Genomic DNA, 20,009 nt, shown 5'->3' on the forward strand with positions numbered 1-20,009 from the left:
AAAATGTTACCCTTTGAATTCTGTCTCTTTTACATTTAACATTTTAGCATATTAAACTGAATGTTTTAAATGTCATGCAAATGTACCCTCAGCTTATATAACAAAGAATGTACAGTATATTAAAGAATCTATAATTCGAGTTTCATCAAACTAGGTTTACCCACCGCTCCCTCCTTTTCTTGTTAGTGCTTAACCTCTTTCTGTTGGCCGTATACATACAGTATATGCAGGCTACTGGCGGGTGGGATTTAATGTTGCATATATGCAGCCCTATGTAAACACATTACTGTGTTGGGCGTGTGCTGCCTGCACACACCCAGCAGGTACTGGAAAGCTCCCGATGCATACTAGCATACTAGCCACTACTTTCTAATCATAAGTAGGATAACACATCTCTTGTGTTTAAACAATATATGCTTATCCAAGAGTTCAGCTTTAACCCCTTCCCGCCACAGCCTCCTGGCTCTTTAATGCTCTATACACACGACCGGTTTTCCCGTCGGAATAAACTGAAGGTTTTTCTGACGGAGTTACGACGGAATCCCGCTAAAGCTGTCTTGCATACACACGCTCACACCAAATTCTGACCGTCCAGAACGCGGTGACGTACAACACGTACGACGGGACTAGAAGATGGAAGTTCAATAGCCAGTAGCCAATAGCTTCCGTCTCATACTTGCTTCAGAGCATGTGTCGTTTATGGTATGTCGGAACAGCATACAGACGATCGGTTTTCCAGATAGGAATTGGTTCAGTCGGAAAAATTTAGAACACGTTCTCTTTCTAGGTCCGTCAGAATTTTCGACGTAGAAAGTCTGATGGGGCATACACATGATCGGAATATATGATGAAAAGCTCCCGTCTGACTTTTTCTGTCGGACATTCCACTCGTGTGTACACGGCATTAGAGGTTCTAAATGCCAAGAGGTTGGAGGCAGGAATTCTGATCATGTGAATGGTGTGATTGGCAGTCAAAGCTATGTTAGATAATGGCTTATGCTAAATGTTCATAAATACGTTTTGAACATGTAGAGCTAACCCCTTGAGGAGGTGGTTGGTAACGGGTTCTCTGTTCTTTGCCACAACTCATGTCGTGGATAAACCACCATACTCTTTTGCGCTATTAAGCACCCTTCCGGCTTTTCAGTATAATGCATCTTTAAACAACCCGTGTCTCTCGCATTACCCCAATAAACAGACATAGTCACCTTTTTGATGTTGTTAGCTCCATCGCTCAAACCAACTGCCCTGCTCTCATCCTGGGAGCAAACTTTATTCATATAAACAATAGAGCCTCATGGTTTCACAATCGACCAATCAAGCACAGACATTCCTTCAAACAGGAGGGGTTACACAACAACCAATGAACAATGACTAGGGGAGTCTTATGGGCGTGTCTGGGCATGGGCAGCATGTATGATTTCCCACCCCCTGTCTCTGTAAGCTATCATCTTCAGCTAGACTGGCTGGTCTCAAAATCATGGACGCTGTCTGACCATAACGCACCCAAAGACTCCCATTGTTACCGTTGTTCTTGAATCCATATTCTGCTTTGTTCAGAGAACAAAACATACCCGGACTATATTACCGTCCAGTGTGGATAGAAGATTATCTGCAGGTGCACATCACGACCCCCCCAAATGTGTTGATCAGGCACACAGGGGTGACAGCGCATGGAGAGCCCCTCTGCCACTCGCCCACTAAATATGAGTGACCTCAAATCAGTAGCAGCAGACATAAAGGAATCTTTTGCAGCTGCAATTACAGATCTCAGGAGAGATATCCAATCGATGAATATGCGGATTGATGACCTGGAAGATACAACAACCCGCCATGACACCGCAGTACAACAGCTGCAGCAATCATCACAGGCCTACAACAGTCAACTCAGAGACTTACATAGGCATATGGAGGATCTGGATAATCGCGGACGCCGCCATGACTTACGGGTAAGAGGTGTACCCGAATCCGTAGAACAGAATCACCTAGTGCAAGCCACAATCCAGATTTTCAACGATCTGCTAGGCAGACCCCCTGAGACCCCCATAGAATGTGAGCATCTACGCAGGGCTCTCAAACCCAGAGGCAGAGACACAGATCCTCCCAGGAATGTGATATGCTGTCTAGTGAATTTCAGATTAAAGGAAGACATCCTGAGAAGAGCCAGAGATCGCCGCAGTTTGCTATACCAGGGAGCAGAGATCAAGATATTCCAGGAACTGTCTGCCATAACCTTACAAAACAGAAGAGACCTGCGCCCGCTGCTCGATCTACTACGCCATAAAGGGATCTAGTACCCCTGGAAATTCCCCTTTTGCCTGTCTGCATCAGCTGCTGGACGCACTGCCAATCTGAAAGTCCCGGAAGATCTCAGGGGGTTCTGCAGCACACTACAAATACCACTCATCGAGCTCCAAGATTGGTACAAAGCCTTCCATACCCCCCATTTCCAGAGAACCAGCTCTATGGATGCCACACCGGTAAGAGATGATTTTCACATCAGAAGGCGTAGATCATCCTCCCCAAGACCACTTCCTCAAAGGGATCAGAGGGATAGAGATCGCCAAAGCCCAACGGCATCCCCCGCTCACAGGCGGGCCAGGCCGGTCAGGTCTCAATGACATCCCTACAAACCCACGACGACGGCATAATTCCTATTCAGAGCCGCCGTCTTTTCCAGGCATCCCCCATCCTTATCCCCCGCCCCATTTATCCAGGACAGGTTAACAAACTCACCCTCATCTCAAACCCGAACTGAAATGGCCTTCTTAGCATGCTGCTCAGACCTACCCACCCATTATAGATAGACATTGCTGCTTCTTTAAAACTGTAGAACTTCCTGAGGATCACATACACTCTCCCATCATACTGGTTCACCAACAAAATTATCCTTCTGGAGAGAAGATCCTCCTCCACAGAATCTAACGTATCCTACCCCTAACATGCGTCAACAAGCTGAATCCAACACAAATGGAACAGTAACTGAACGAGTAACTGGCTGCCCTACGATCCAGTTGTGCCCTTATCCCACCCTTAGCCTGAAATCAGCCTTCAGATGACAACATGGGACAGATCTCCTCCAAACCAAGCTTGACTCTCCTTTGTTGTAATCAACACCTCCTGGGACCCTTTACTCTCCATCCCCCCTTCTAACCCCCCCACTCCTGACCCACCTTCCCCCCTCCTTCCCTTCCCCTCCCCCCCATACCCAGGTTTCTTCTTCAGGGCTAAAGGAGTTGTACCACCAATATGGAACGAGTACATGATACGGGTATACACAAGGTTCATAACCAGCTGTATTCAATTTTGTTTCTATTTGCATCTGTTGTTCTCTCTTATTTTTACTCCTTTTTCTTAATAAATTCTTACCTGCTGCATATACCTGTGAAGGAGAGGCCCATCCCACATGGAGACTACCCCTCTCCTTGAACACCACCTTAACACACAATGTGCCCACATTAGAGACCTTCATGTGGGACGGCCCTCCAAAATGTGGATATATACTATTAATCTAATAATCCTTGGACTAACACTACTGAGGTATATCCTAACCATCGTATACTTGTAGGTCGCTACTAAGTAACTAGTTCACTGATGAGTGATATATTACTCAGCATAAGGCCACTATTGGAAAGCACGATTATATGAGGTGAGGTACTGTCTTAACCCCTGAACTGTCCAACTTCTGATCAGTTCATAGACCTATATCTCACTGATTCCTCATTCCCCCTCCCCAAAGTCAACCTACCTCTCCAGACCATTGCGAGCCTGCCTTTACAAAAATCCTCCCCCTCACGCTCCTAGTGCCTTCATAAAATCCCCAAGGCAAAGTACTAACCTCACCTATTCAAGACAAGGTATACTACTTCAATAAGTCCGATTTACTAAGATATGTTTACCTGTTGTATACAGTTCTTCCTGTTCCAAACTGTTTGCTCTCATGACGGTTATCTCCCCAAGTCCACCATCATAGAACAATATTTTCTCCGTACATAGCCTAAAGTATACTGTTTATATTGTTTAGAATGTTGATTGTTTGTGATACCACGACACTGGTCTGAGATCCCTAACCTCTCTCTTTTGCCACAAAGTAGGCTCCCACTCCACAATTTACAGAGACCTTTGATGACCTCCTATGGACTAGACATTCTATAGACCTACACTCGGACACTTTCCACTCCCTCACACAACGGGATAGTGACTACCACCGTTGACCCATACCGGACTTCACAACCTCCATCAGGGTAAGGTAGCTGAACTACACATACCTCCGGTTACTACACCTTCTTCCTCACCAACATCCCCCACACTACTAACCTCCTTCCCTCTCTCTATCTGTCCCATCCCCTTTTCCTACTCTTTCCTCCATCTCCCTCCTTTTCTTCCTCCCTGGGTCTTGCTTCCTCTGGTCTCCACCGCAGCATCCCTCACCCTAACGACTGAGGAATCTTCAAGGGCTCCCAACCCCCCACAGACTCCACCTACTCACATCAGCCATGTATTTAAAAGGCTGATCCACTACGTGCCTAATCCAATAACTCTATAAAGCCCAAACACCATGGTAACCCCAAACTCTAATTTGCAACACACCACACTTAAAGTGGTTTCTCAAAACATCCCTAAAAAGCGAAATCAAATCTTAAACACGACGTCTAAATTAAAGGCGGACGTGGCGTTTCTACAAGAAACTCACTTTTGCACGAACAACATCCCTAAACTCACAAACTATATGTACCCAACATCCTTCCATGCTACCAACTCATTAGCGAAAGCGAAGGGAGTCTTGAATTTGCTTTCTAAAAACCTTCACTGGCAATTGACAGACTCCTTCATAGACCCAGAGGGTTGCTACCTATTCTTAAAGGGCATCATTCACTTTAGCCTATATTTATAGCCCCAACACTGCTCAGGTAAGTTTCTTTTGATCTATCACAACCATCCTTGCTGGCTTCCCGTCAGGGATTAGAATCCTTGGGGGCGATTTTAATGTGACACTATAACCCCTCTAAGACTCATCATCTGGATCCACAACCCTGCCTTACAGAGCACTAAGACAAATTAAAACACAAATGCAAAAACTCCTCATACACGATACATGGCGCACCTTGCACCCAAAAGAGAAAGACTACACCTTCTTCTCTGCACCCCATATTAAGTATTTTAGGTTAGATTACCTCTTTCTCTCTCAAAAAGATCTCCCCTTCTTAAAATCCGCTACCATTGAACCCTTACTCTTCTCAGATCACCACCCGATTACCCTCTCCCTAACATTTCCAGAAAGAAATTTGGTCACGAAAATCTGGCGACTGGATTCCTCACTCCTCACATCAGAAAGTGATATTAACTACATCCTCACCAGCCTATGTAATTACTTTCAGGAGAATGATAACCCCGAGACAGCACCTCATACCCTTTGGGAGGCACACAAGTATGTCATCCGAGGGAAATTTTTAACACTTAAAGCTAGCCGGAAAAAAGCACAACAGACAACACTACTAGAACTAACCAACAAAATAAGGAGACTAGAACTAGCCCACAAACAGTCACAAGTACAAGACACCTACCTGGAACTCACGTAAACTAGGAAGTTACTTCTAGAAATACTCGACCGCAAAACGTTACGGAAATTTATACTAAATCAAAAACTCTTTTATGAACAGGGGAACAAGTGCGGGAGATTACTAGCCAGAGCTATCCAAACTAAGAGAGCTAGCACCAATGTCCACATCATAAAAGATTCCCTAGGCAAGTCGAGTTCGGCTTCTGCTGACATAACGTCTCAGTTTGAGCGATTTTACACGGAACTCTACAATCTACCCCACCAACCCGAAGCTCCTATAGGTCAAAATCCAAGAAAAACCCTTATTACAGATTTCCTAAAGAAGTTTAGCCCCAAACCCATCCCCTGGGAAGATGCCTACGAGCAAGCCAACCCCATATCCGAGGATGAGCTCAAAAGAGCGATTAAACAAATAAAAACGGGCAAAAGTCCTGGCCCAGATGGCTTTTTGGCACCCTATTTCAAAACATTCATAGACACCCTTTCAGCCCAGTTCTTAAAGGCATTCAATTCCCTCACCTCAATGACCATACCTTTCCACAGATTACTGGAAGCACATATTACGGTCATACCAAAAGAGGGGAAGGACGCCACGTCAGTCGCCAGTTGCAGACCAAATTCCCTACTTAATGTAGATCTTAAATTATTTGCCAAAATTTTAGCGAACCGCCTCCTTCCCCTTCTACCTTCAATAATAGGAAAAGACCAAGTAGGATTTGTCCCAGGTAGGGAATCCAGGGACAGCACCATTAAAGCAATTTACCTACACCATTGGCTATCCACCCAGAAACAAAAAGGCTTCTTTCTATCACCTTAATGCGGAGAAGGCGTTTGACAGGTTGGCTTGGGACTACCTGGGGGCTGTCTTGCGCCACCTAGGACTACAAAATCGAATGTTAAACTTTATTATGTCTTTATACACTACACCAACAGCAAAAGTCAGAGTCCGGAATGGAACGAGACAAGGATGCCCATTATCCCCAATCCTTTTTATTTTAACTTTAGAACCCCTCCTCCGTTGCTTACGATCGAACAAAAACATAAAGGGCATACCCATAGCAGGACACACTTACAAGTTAGCGGCTTTCGCCGATGACATCCTGCTATTCCTAAGTGACCCAGTAACCAAGATTCCCAACCTGCTTAGAGACTTTGACTTATTCCGACGCATATCTAACTTAAAGATTAATTTCTCTAAATCCCATGCTCTCAACATATCCCTCCCGAAAGACCTAGTCACCCAATGCCAAAGCAATTTCCCCTTCGTGTGGAAACAAGATGCCATCACGTATTTGGGAATCCAATTGACCACACACCTACCGGACCTTTACACAAGAAACTTCTTACCACTGATTCACACTATCTCAGACGTGCACAAATGGGATAAACCCCATATCTCTTGGTTTGGTCGTGCGGCCATTCTGAAGATGAATATCCTCCCCCGTATCCTATATTTACTGCAAACAATTCCTATCAAGCTCCCCTCAGCATTCTTCCAGACAGTTAAACGGCTGTCTCTAAAGTTTTTTATGGAAACACAAACGCCCAAGGATAAGTTTCGCCCAATTCTCGAAACCCAAAACTAAAGGGGGAATTGGTCTTCCGGACCTTCGAAACTACTCCCGAGCTTGCCACCTGGGAAGAATCGTGGACTGGACAGTACACGTGGAGGTTAATGACTGGGTGAGACTAGAGGACTCTTTCACACTTGTCAATGAAAACTACCCCCTTGGATCATCCCTTGCCACATCCCTAGAATCTTAAAAGATCATCCCCTTATAGAAGCCACCCTGAGTAGCTTTAGAGAGGTGTATAGGAAAAACCAACTTTCCTCTAATCCGGGGCCCCTCACACCTATTCGACTTAATCAGGCTTTCACTCCGGGGATGTCCAACCACTTCCTGACGGATACATGGCCACACAAGGGACATACTAGCTCATCATTTCTTTCAAGATGGTAATTCTTTAGACCGTAACTCACTCCCAACAAATTTGGATAGCGACCCGTTCCCCTACTGGACTTATTTCCAGATTTGCCACTTCCTTAAAACAACGAACCGAGATTATTCCGTATCTCAAGACCTAACCCCATTTGAAAACCTCTGCTCCCAATCTACACTGCAGCAACATACAGTATGATTTCTAACATCCACTCCATGCTCTTTGCATCGATCTCCCTTAAAGACGTAAAAGCCTGCCAGGCTTGGGAAAGGGAATTACAAATAGACCTATCTGAGGACAACTGGGAATGCATTTTCACAATAGCGCACAAAGGCTCACTCAATGTCACGACACAAGAGAATAACTACAAAACCCTATCTCGGTGGTACCGAACACCTGCACTACTAAACAAATTTAACCCAGATACATCAGACAAATGTTGGAGAAGCTCAAATGAAACAGGTACACTCTTACACATTTGGTGGTCCTGCCCACTACGTCAGACTTTCTGGACACAGGTACATGACATCACCTCTCAAGTAACCATATACCCTCTGGATTACTCTCCAGCTCGGCTTATTCTTCACCACTCCTCCACATCAGCCCACTAATACAGGAAATCTTTGGGGGTACATATGATTAAAGCAGCTAAACTATGCATTCTAGCTCACTGGGGCTCACCCCAAGCCCCAACTATATCTGAATGGTTTACCCGCGTGGGAAGAATAGCTGAAATAGAGGAACTAATCCATATTGCGCGAGATTCCCCATCAAAATTCTCCCGGACCTGGGCCTGCTAGACCCACTTCTGTACCACAGAGAGATATACCTCCATCATGGATTTAAATTGTCCCGAACCCTCCAACAGCTGACCGAGACACCCCAATTAGCTTTCTCTAGAAGCATACTCTGTCAATTTGACACACAAAATATTTCACTTTCACCCTAAAGCAGATTCCGGGAGGAGAGACCCCTCTAGACAGGGATCCTCTCATGAGAACCTTCATATCCTTAATGCTCGTTGGAGACCGAGGAGGTGACACCCTAGGACTTCCTTCTCCCCCCTCTTTTCTTGTTCTTCACCCAAGTCCCCCTCCCCTTGATATCTCCCCTCCTTCTTTCGTCCACCCCACACACCCAGACAACAACAACCCACTTATTTATCCCTATGATTACTTTAGCCCAGGTGACTGACCATTCCCCTTACTCCCCACACCAAACAAGATGGACGAGACGGCCCCCCCAAACAGCTTCACCCCACTTTAAAGACCCAACACCTCCATACCTGCTCAGGTATAAACAGACAGTTATATACTTATAAGCTTAGTGCCACTTCTACAATTAGCCCTATACTCCAGGAGCTATGATCAAAGTGGCTATCCTGCTTTATCCAGTTACAAATCTCAGATGACGGTTGGGACTTCTATCTTATTGATTAGCTTATCTGATCCACTATGTTCTCGCGAGTAAGGTCATACCAAGTATTATTGTTATTATTATTATACAGGTTTTATATAGTGCCAACAGTTTGCGCAGCGCTTTACAACATGAGGGCAGACATTACAGTTACATTACAATTTGGTACAAGAGGAATCAGAGGGCCCTGCTCGTTAGAGCTTACAATCTAAAAAGGAAGGGTCAATGGATACAAAAGGTAATAGCTGTGGGGGATGAGCTGATAGAGGAAGTAAAACCGTGTTAGTTAGAAGCAGGATAGACTTCTTTGAAGAGAAGGGTTTTCAGGGATTGCCTAAAGATGGATAGATTGGGGGACAGTCGGACAGATTGGGGTAGGGAGTTCCAAAGGATGGGAGAAGCTCTGGAGAAATCCTGGAGGCGAGCATGGGAGGAGGTGACAAGGGAGCTAGAGTGTAGGAGGTCTTTAGAAGTATGTAGATATTCATGTTGTTCAATCACCTTCAGTCTGTAAAAACTATGTATCAACACTTTGTTCACAATAAAAACTTTTATGGAAAAAAAAACAAACATACATTCGTGTACATTGGTAAATTGTCACTGACATTCCTCAAAACCGACAACAACTAAACCCTCTGTAACCCTTACTTTCACATTCCTACTAAAATACAACACCCGCGACACGCAAGAGGGCTGTGGTGGTAGGTTCAAACATATTCTTGTTACTACATACAAAACAATGAGAAGACTAAAACATGAGATAAACATTTAGATACAAACATGGGGGAGATATTTCATAGTTCCCAAAACAAAAATGAAAAAAAAAAAACAAAACAACCAGACGGAATGCTACCTTCACTCTTTTAGCGATAGAAAAAAAATACAAATGGGAAAAACACAAGAGCAGCTCGAAATCTTGCATGGACCCGCCACACAAAGTTGAAAAACAGGCAAGAGAATTTTAACCACATTACACATCCTTCAACCCACTCATCATTACAGATTTCTGAAGCCACAGCTGAATTACTTCCAAGGTATTTTTATTCTGGGGTCTCGTACCTCCAGACATCAAAAGTACCTTCCAAAGGAATACACCTTACTGTACCCTCTGACCATATCGTCCAATCTTTAAGGGGTCTAATGGCCTTAGCCCCATACCCAGATTTCATGTATTGTGCAGCTGTCTGACTGGTGTACATGGACGGCCCATTGCCCATACGATTCAAAACACTATTTTGGCGAACTCTGCGTCCAGAGAACCCTGCGCTTTACTTTCAGAGCAGTTATTGTTTGCGCCTTTATCACTATAACTAGCCCCCGCTTTCCGATTATTATACACAACCTGATCGGGGCTGCTAGAATACTACTCCTCACGTTTTGTGCTAAGTCTCACGATATACAGCCTTTTAAACGTGTTTGTCCGACAACTACAAACACCATGAAATCCTCCACTATTCAAAACAATCTTATGGCTTCTATCTGTACCTAGATGTTACAACAATAACGTGGTTGCCTCTCGTTTACTCTCTACCCAAAACTGTATTACAGTATAAAATCTTCACAAAGCAACTGGAATTAAATTTAAAAATCAAAATGGTTTTGTCCTTCCTAACACAAGTACCGTTGTCCACATGCTTGTTCCAAAAAGACCCCAAGCTCCTCCCACCAACTTCTTGTCGTCTGCTCAGCTCTTAAAACCCATCTAACTGGTTTATTTAAATATCAATGGACAGGAAGAGGGAGAGGAAGCCTAATTTCATCTTCCCTGAACTTCTAAAGCGATAAAACCCAAGACAATGGGTGGGCGGGGGCATGAATTGCATGAATTGCCCTCTGAAAATGCTCAAACAATTAAAAATAATCACACACACCGCTAAAAGTACAAAAACTCACAGTTAAAGTTAGTCTTACTATCTATTGAGATTTCATTTAAAACCAAAATTCAATACAAAAAACGCAATAGTTTTACTGAAAAAGTACAAAAATAGCTAAATCTGAAAATATTGAAATCACTTAAAAGGAAAACAAAAATGGTGCCTAGAGACAAGGTGGTGGCTCAGACCACATGGCTACACACACACAAAGGAAAACAAAAATGGTGCCTACACCATTTGCAATGACAAAATGGTGCCTTTGAAATCCAACAGTGGAAAAACAATTTAAACCAGTGAGTTTAACATTTAAACAAAACAGTTTCTCAGTTCCCGGTGTCTCACCCCTGAAATTGCAGCAATTTCCACTCTGGGATGATTTACAGGCTAAACAGCATAAAATCCTTAAACTGTGCCTCTACAAACCCAAATCACCTTTTTAATCCTGGCCCAAAAGCAGAGCAATTCCACCCACAACCTAAAACACAGCAAACACAGAATTGCAGTTGCAACAATGGCAGACGACAAAAGGACCACATTAACACATGCAATGCAGTGGCTGATCCCGCCAAAATCAGCACAAACCGAGATTTCTTCACTATAAAACCACATTTTTTCTCCACAAAAACTGACTAAAACAATTGAGCGACACATAACCTTAGACACAGGCTATGTAATCAAACAGATCCCTAAATGCCAATGTTACATAAAACACAAAATAACACAGATTCAAACTTACACTCTTGTTCCCAAATAAAGATTATGTCAGCTTCTACAGGAACAAGACATTGAGAATTACAAACAGCGAGCAATAGAGCTCCCTCATGCTATTGCCCAGGAACCTGAGACCATCCACAGGGTGTAGCCCATTCAAGAAACAGCCCTCATTGTAAGTGGTTTGGCCGCCCTTCCCCCTCTCAGCCACATGGCCACTTGAATATGCGGCAGCCATTTTCAAGAGTAACTTCAAAACAACCCTTTACTTAAAAATATTTTGACAGGCTGGAGGGGGCGTGGCTTGGCGCGCGGCGGAGATGGCTGCTCACTGAGGAGGCTCTGAGACACACGCGGAGGTTCTAAGCCTAACACCCGACCTACAGCTCACAAATGCCGGGCAGAAAGCTACACTGGACCCCTGGACCACGGACACGCCGAAACTCGGCTTCTGCCAGCGCCAACATCGCTGAAATTTTCAGACACAAATCAGCGGCCCGTAGCGGGACTCCGAGAAGCAAGATGGCGCCGACGCCACAGGAGGAAGGAGAGAGCGAGGACTCACTGTCAGCCTCTGAAGACATCAGCAGGGGTAAGTCCAAACCGGACCACCCGCTCACGTTTGCGGACATGTCTGTATTTGCTGCGGATATAAAAGCTACGTTTTCAGCCGCCATAACGGATCTGAAAACGAGCATGATGGTGATAAATGAAAAGATGGCGGCGGCCGAAAGTGCAGGCAGACAGAGAGATAAAGCAATTCACAAACTGGAGATGGTATCGTCTAATCATATGCAGCACTTTATTAACATGAATAGACACATTGAAGACCTTGACAATCGGGGGAGGAGATGCAATATCAGAGTCAGGGGGATACCGGAATCAGTGGATCAGGATCAGATCACCACAGCACTCCGGAGAGTCTACAACAGCCTGCTTGAGAGGCAGGAAGACACTGAAATTGATTTCGTAAGAGCTCACAGAGCTCTCAGGCCCAGAGGTTCAGATACCGCACCGCCCCGTGACATAATCTGTTGCCTACAAAGCTTTGCTACCAAAGAGGAGATTATGCGGAAAGCGAGACAAAATGACCAAATCATATTCAATGGCGCCACGATTATGCTGTTTCAGGATCTATCACAGATCACTCTGAAGAACAGACGTGCACTGCGACCCCTACTGGAGAAACTGAGAGCAAAGGACCTGAGATATGCTTGGAGATTTCCCTTCGCTCTCACAGTCACAAATAATGGCCATCAAGCTATTCTCCGTACGCCGGCTGATTTACCAGAGTTTTGTGAATCATTGGACTTGGATCCAGTAGATTTACCGGAATGGTATGAAGAAATCTTACAACCACCCCTGATCAGGAGTCCTCCCACCTCTCCACTCTCTTCCCCAGATAAAAGATTGCCGAAAAAACACAAACAGAATAAAGGAAATAGCTCTCACGCAGATACCCCGAGGAGACTGGCCGGTCCATCCAGAGCCCAGGAATGTGAATAGATGCCTTATACCACCTTGGACATGTCCTTAACAAATCTGATGTCTACAGCATAACCCTTACCACACAGATGTCCATATTATACATGCTGTCGCCTATGGGTTGTTCCCCACAAAAGGAAGAAGGAAAAAAAAAAAGGGAAAAAAAGTGATGAACACTTCCAAAAGAATCATCTGGAGGAGTAGTTATGACAACACCCCATAACTCCCTGCACAGCCAACATGCTCAGGATGCGGACACTGACACCTGTTTAGGAGGAGAACTGCCATACCCGAGCCACATCTCTTGCTGACTGAGGGAGTGGCATTGACCCCAGATGTGACGGCAGATGTGCCCTGGACGTGGCTCATTGTTACACTTACACCCATCCCAGAATCGCTGAGATCTCGGTTGTGAAACACAAAGATCTGCATAACTTTGCGGGAACGAGGAGAGCGGGTGGGGGTGGGTCAATGGGGGTAAAAGTTATTTTGTTCCCACCTCCCTTTTTTTTTTTTTTTGGTTTTGTTGTTTATCTGTTCCGCCCTGAGCAGATTTAATGTGTTCAGATTTGAATTAGTTGTGCAATTATCCGGGGGACATACCCATAGATGACAGCTAATGTTACCTAGCTAGATAATAGTTTGATGACATAGCTGTTAAAGTTATACCTGTGAGTTCAGGTTTTCACGATTAGACCCGATTTTACTTATTACACATCCTGGTCGGGTGTAACCAATATAATATCACTATTTTTATTGATTTGAGCCTCCGTGTGTGTCACGTTGAGACCGTTCTTATCTAGACACCACAGTTCTCCAATCATTTGGAGCCTAGGCTACGTCCAGCCATAGTCACTTCCCACAGACCCCGCAAATTCTACTTGATATTCATATTACGTCTGGGGGCACTTCTCCATTTGGGTCGGTTTAGTTATTTTTGGAGAGTGACCCCCATTGTAATAACTTCCTGCTGACCTTTCTTCTTTCCCTATTCACCCTCTCTTCCTCTTTTTCTCCACTCTCCTTTCTTTTCCCTTTTTTTTTTTTTTTTTTCTCTTTCTAAGACACCTGTTTGCTTAGTGGAGGGGGGGCACCCGCCCGGGCTACTAGAGAAATTTTATTTCTAAGCGGAGTTCCAGTGTCAAACCTCATATAACAGTCTTGTCTTTACAGATTCGGATTCCGGCCGTCTCCTCCTCTGCCGCCACTATGGTATACTCATCGCTGGGGATCTGACCCCTTGTGATTTCTCACAACATCAGAGGTTTAAACATCCCCGAGCGACGTTCCACTCTGTTGAGAGAACTTAAAAAAGGTAAACCTCAATTTGTGTTCCTACAAGAGACCCACTTTAAGACAAACAACATTCCCAAATTAACATCCCCACAGTTCCCGAGAGCTTTCCATGCTACAACAGCCGACTCTAAGTCGAAAGGGGTCACGATACTAGTAGGCAGAGACACACCATTTAAACTAACCGAACAGTTGTGTGATCCTGAGGGCAGATTCGTGTTTCTGAAGGGCTCATACAATGACTTTCCATTGACTCTAGCCAATGTGTACTTTCCCAATAAGTCTCACATAACTTTTTGCCAGCACATCGTGAGGAGGCTACAGGAGTTCGCCAGTGGATGCATTATACTTGGGGGAGATTTTAATGTACCTCTAAATCCACTTCTGGATACGTCCAACGGTAGGACTTGCATTACTTATAAAATTTTGAAAAAGATTAAATCACTCCTACACAAACTCCAGTTGGTGGACTCCTGGCGCTTCCTTAATCCCGATGGTAGAGACTACACCCATTTCTCGATACCACACAACAGATATGCTCGTTTGGATTGCATATTTGTCTCTCAGAGAGACCTATCGAAAATTTCCGCCGCGAAAATAGGCGCCCAAACAATATCGGATCATGCACCTATTTCATTAACACTAGACCTACAGTACACAAACAGACAACAACAGACATGGAGACTGAACACGTCCTTACTAACAGACCAGACATTCCTACCAGTACTTACAAGCAACATCACCGATTTTTTCAAACACAATAACACGCCTGGGATAGACCCCCTATTAGTGTGGGAAACACATAAATGTACCATACGAGGAGTTTTGATAGGGATGGGTTCAAGACGCAAAAAGGAAAGAGACGCCCAGATTAGAAAATTACTCACCCAAATTGAGTCACTGGAACTGACACACAAACAATCTCTCTCGGAGGCTTCAGCCAAGAGCCTCTTGGAGGCAAGGAAAGAATTACAGCAGATTCTCCACACTAAGGCCAAACGGATACTTTTCTTTAAGAGGCGGCTCTATTATGAGTCAGGCGACAAAGCTGGGAGGTTCTTGGCGAGGGCCCTCAGAGAACAAAACTCATTAAGTCGGATAGCTGGAATCAGATCTAAAGAGGGAAAGCTTGAGGTAACTTCTGAGGCAATAGCTAAACACTTCCATGCTTTCTACACGAAGCTCTATAACCTGCCCCCACAGCATAAACACCCACAAATGCTGGGGGACAGGGCACAAATTATACAAGACTACATACTAAATAGTGGACTCCCATCCTTGCCCACGGAGGATACAGATCTTCTAGAAGCCCCAATCACATCAGAAGAAGTTAAACAGGCCATCAAATTATTAAAACCAGGCAAGAGCCCGGGTCCTGATGGATATTCCGCCACATATTACAAATCCTTTATAGAGATTCTAGCTGATCCCTTAAAAGATGCCTTGAACGCCTTATCCAAGCCGAGATGTGTTACTCTGGGTTTCCTCTCAGCACACATCACGGTTATACCGAAAGATGGCAAGAACCCCGAGGAATGTGCTAGCTACCGCCCCATCTCTTTGCTGAACCTTGATGTCAAGCTGTTCGCAAAGATCATAGCAATGAGGATGGGCCCGTTACTTTCAAAACTAATTGGCTTGGAACAGGTGGGCTTTATGCCAAACAGGGAGGCCAGAGACAATGTAACTAAGGCACTCTTACTGACACAGGCTGTTAGACAGCGGAAGATCGAGGGCTTTCTCCTCTCAACAGATGCGGAGAAGGCCTTCGATCGCGTAGCATGGGACTTCATGCTGGCGGTATGTGGAAGGGTGGGTTTAGGACCAAACATGCTGAATTGGATCTCGGCCCTCTATCAGAACCCGACAGCGGAACTAAAAATAAACGGTATTCTTTCAGAAAAAGTATATATTAAAAATGGGACTAGACAGGGCTGCCCCCTATCGCCCCTATTATTTATCCTCTCACTAGAGCCCTTTATCAAAACAGTGCAAAAGAATACCGCAATACAGGGTTTCCAGATTAAAAATAGAGAGTACAAGATAGCCGCATACGCGGATGACTTACTGTTTTTCTTAACGAAACCGACTACAACGCTCCCTAACCTGTTACAAGAATTCGCACACTACAGATATCCAATATCCAATATCCAATCTAAAAATTAATTACACAAAGTCAGAGGCTCTGAACCTCTCCCTCCCAGAAAGTGTGCTCACGTTGACACAGGCGAACTCGACATTTAACTGGGATAGGACCAAACTAAAATATCTGGGGATTTGGCTTACACCATCTCTAAAAACTGCTTATGAGAGAAATTTTGTGACCTTCCTTAAAAATTGTGCGAAATATCTAACAAATTGGAATGAGAAGTTTTTTTCTTGGTTCGGTAGAGCGGCCATAGTAAAAATGGTTATACTGCCCAAATTTCTGTATCTAACCCGCTCGTTACCGATAGAGATACCTCAGAAATTCTTCAATGAACTCAATACAATGGTCACGAGATTTCTCTGGCAACACAAAAAACCCAGAATCAAACTAGACACCCTGGTCAAACCCAAAGACCTAGGAGGAATTCAATTCCCGAACTTCCGCAGTTACTATCAGGCTTCACACATAACCAGGATCATAGATTGGCATTGCCATGATTCGGTGAAAGATTGGGTCTCACTGGAGACAACGCTTGCCACGCTTCCGCTTAAATACTTACCTTGGTCCTCCCTCAAAACACTGCCTCATGTCATTAGGATGCACCCGATCACTGGCACGACGTTGAAGATCGTTAACTTGTTAGCTAAACATAAAAAGCTGACCACAATACCCAGCCCCCTTACGCCCCTGACAACCCAGACTTTACTCCAGGTCTACATAACCCGACTCTCAAGGCGATTCCGGCGGGTGATCCCTTGCTGGCCGGGGACTGCTATACTGAAAACAAATTCAGAGACTGGTCGTCTTTTAAGACAGAAATAAACCGACCCCAATTGAAACAGTGGACATACTTCCAGATAAGAAGTTATTTAGGTAACATTAAAGAACCTCAAACACTACATAGACCCCTGACGGCCTTGGAGTCAGTATGTCGGGAGGGGATTCCAATTGAAAAGGCTACCTCTGTTGCATACGTGTGGCTGAGTCGCTCGGGGACTGAGATATCGGACGGGCACAGGAGGAGATGGTCGGAAGAACTTGAATTGGAGATTTCAGACAAACAATGGAGGTACGTGGCTATTCTAGCGCATAAATGTTCCATAAGCACAAAACTGCAAGAGACAAATTACAAACTCCTGACACATTGGTACAGTACACCTGACAAATTACACAAATGGGATACACAAAAACCGGACACTTGCTGGAGATGTCTTTCTGAAAAAGGCACACTAGCCCACATATGGTGGTATTGTCCCAAAATTGAACCATACTGGAATGAAGTAAAGACCTTAATTAAAAAAATTACAGAAACCAGAGTAGAACTGACCCCAGCATGCTGTCAATTACATCTGTCCAATTCTTCTTTTAAACGCTACAAACGCTCGTTGACGATTCATCTCCTCAACGCAGCTAAATCTCAAATACCTCTACACTGGCTGTCTACGTCTACTCCCTCTGTTAGGGACTGGTTGTCGAGGGTTAGTGAAATCCACGAAATGGAAGACACACTGGCCCAAGACAAAGACCATATTGAACGATTCCACAAAACATGGCAACCTTGGTTGATTTTCAAATACTCTGCAGATTTTCCTACCTGAGTTAGGAATGGGGAGGACGTTGGAGTCCTGGGCGGGTGCCTTGCCTCTATACCTTATTTGTGCCCTTCACACCATTCTTTCCTACTCCACTTTTACTTACTTCTTTTTCTACATCTACTTCCTTATTCCTCCCTGGCTGACCTTTAATCTACGTCCTCACTGGTATATACCTATGTTACATGTACTTCTCCCTTAGGCGCGAGTAAGATTGTCTCAGATAGCCATAGAGACCACACTTTTACATGTTTTCAATAATAAATACTCTGAACTCCTGATAAGAGATTTATGTCGCAATGGATAGCGCAGTGTAGACAGAAATATTATACTTTATATAGACACAAAGTTCACTCAGTGGAAACAACCTTAGCTTTATGGTGTTTGATAAGCAATTAGACCTCTACACGAGTTTGACACTAACAGTTTATTTTGTAAAAGACGAAAAGTACGCAGTTGCATCTGCGAAATTTGCAATATACAGTGCATTCCTATGTTTCTATCTTTCTATCAATAAACTTGAAATGATAAAAAAAAAAAAAAATATTTTGACACTTATGGGGACATGTGCCTTGGTCCCATACAAAAGGTAATAATTACAATTTATACATTTCTATTTCTTATATGCATCACAAACATATTACACAACATACGGTTACTTACACATAACAAACATACAATAAAATCCCAGCATTATACCAAAAGATGTAAAATTTGTTCTTTTGCAAAGCAGAACCTACCTAAAGCATCGGACAGAGATTGATCCGATGTGAAGGAGGTTCTGTTCCCTCCTACAATGGCCCGCCATCTTAACTGACGTGGATAAACCACCATACTCTTTTGTGCTATTAAGCGCCCTTCCAGCTTTTCAGTATAATGCATCTTTAAACAACCCGTGTCTCCCGCATTTCCCCAATAAACAGACATAGTCACCTTTCTGATGTTGTTAGCTCCATCGCTCAAACCAACTGCCCTGCTCTCATCCTGGGAGCAAACTTTATTCATATAAACAATAGAGCCTCATGGTTTCACAACCGACCAATCAAGCACAGGCATTCCTTCAAACAGGAGGGGTTATACAACAACCAATGAACAATTCCTAGGGGATTCTCATGGGCGTGTCTGGGCATGGGCATCATGTATGATTTCCCATTCCCTGTCTCTGTAAGCTATCATCTTCAGCTAGACAAAGGAAGCCGCATGGCTGGTCTCAAAATCATGGCCGCTGTCCGACCATAATGCACCCAAAGACTGCCGTTTTTACCATTGTTTGTGAATCCTTATTCTGCTTTGTTCAGAGAACAAAGCATACCCGGACTATACTACCGTCCAGTGTGGATGGGAGATTATCTGCAGGTGCACGCCACGGCCCCCCCAAATGTGTTGATCAGGCACACAGGGGTGACATGAGCGTACATCTGCTAAATTGATAATGTCTTTGCAGAGCGAACACATCTCCCCAGACGATCGTTCTGTGCATCGCACAGGGGCCCTTTGCTAGCGGGCATATCCCTACTCTGCAAACACTTCTCTATATCCCCAAGGAGCTTTTCACTACCAAACGAATCTCAACCAGCGTCAGTCTGCCCCAGTCAGCTCTTTAGAGCGGGTTGCGGGAGAACTAACACTGGGAGACACTATGACAATACATATTAAATACATCTTCATAAAATTTCCACAACGCTCAGAACAGCTTAATTTCCCGTTTAAGTAAAGGGGTTGCTGCAAACATTTATGCAAGCACAAGTATTAATATCCTACAGACAACTATGTTAGGGTATCAGGAAATAAGCACCACACTGCTCAACTCAAAAGTAAAGTGATTATATTGTGACAGGTAAAAGTGATTAGCAATGGACAAATAAATGAGGGGCGTTTTACAGGTATAAAAAAAGTGATGTTTGCGTGGGGGTACTACATGCAGTAGTAGGCAGCGCACATGTCGGCCAGTTCAGAGACCGTTAACCATTTCAGTCTCGGAAGGTTTT

At 44.2% G+C, this 20,009-nt stretch overlaps 1 protein-coding gene across 4 annotated transcripts in view; it reads left to right on the forward strand.

Annotated features, from left to right (window-relative positions):
* Positions 1 to 20,009, forward strand: part of SEMA6B (semaphorin 6B) — a 1,880,978-nt gene that overhangs the window by 986,556 nt on the left and 874,413 nt on the right. The gene's annotated exons all lie outside the window — the stretch shown is intronic.

Source organism: Aquarana catesbeiana, linkage group LG01 (assembly GCF_042186555.1).
Source record: "Aquarana catesbeiana isolate 2022-GZ linkage group LG01, ASM4218655v1, whole genome shotgun sequence".
Lineage (NCBI taxonomy): Eukaryota > Metazoa > Chordata > Amphibia > Anura > Ranidae > Aquarana > Aquarana catesbeiana.